Source organism: Arachis ipaensis, chromosome B10, assembly GCF_000816755.2.
Source record: "Arachis ipaensis cultivar K30076 chromosome B10, Araip1.1, whole genome shotgun sequence".
Lineage (NCBI taxonomy): Eukaryota > Viridiplantae > Streptophyta > Magnoliopsida > Fabales > Fabaceae > Arachis > Arachis ipaensis.
Window position 1 is genome coordinate 57038909 of NC_029794.2, and position 659 is coordinate 57039567.

Here is a 659-nt window from a genome sequence, read left to right on the forward strand (position 1 = left end):
CATTGGATACTTCTGTAGGTGGATCCATTCACCTAAAGAAAACGCCTGCAGAAGCTCAAGAACTCATTGACATGGTTGCTAATAACCAGTTCATGTACACTTCTGAGAGGAACCATGTGAGTAATGGGACGCCTATGAAGAAGGGAGTTCTTGAAGTTGATACTCTGAATGCCATATTGGCTCAGAACAAAATATTGACTCAGCAAGTCAATGTGATTTCTCAGAGTCTGAATGGAATGCAAGCTGCATCCAACAGTACTCAAGAGGCTTCTTATGAAGAAGAAGCTTATGATCCTGAGAACCCTGCAATAGCAGAGGTAAATTACATGGGTGAACCATATGGAAACACCTATAATCCATCATGGAGAAATCATCCAAATCTCTCATGGAAGGATCAAAGGCCTCAACAAGGCTTTAATAATGGTGGAAGAAACAGGTTTAGTAATAGCAAGCCTTTTCCATCATCCACTCAGCAACAGACAGAGAACTCTGAATAAAGTACCTCTAATTTAGCAAACTTAGTCTCTGATCTATCCAAGGCCACTGCAAGTTTCATGAATGAAACAAGGTCTTCCATTAGAAATTTGGAAGCACAAGTGGGCCAGCTGAATAAAAGGATCACTGAAATCCCTCCTAGTACTCTCCCAAGCAACACATAA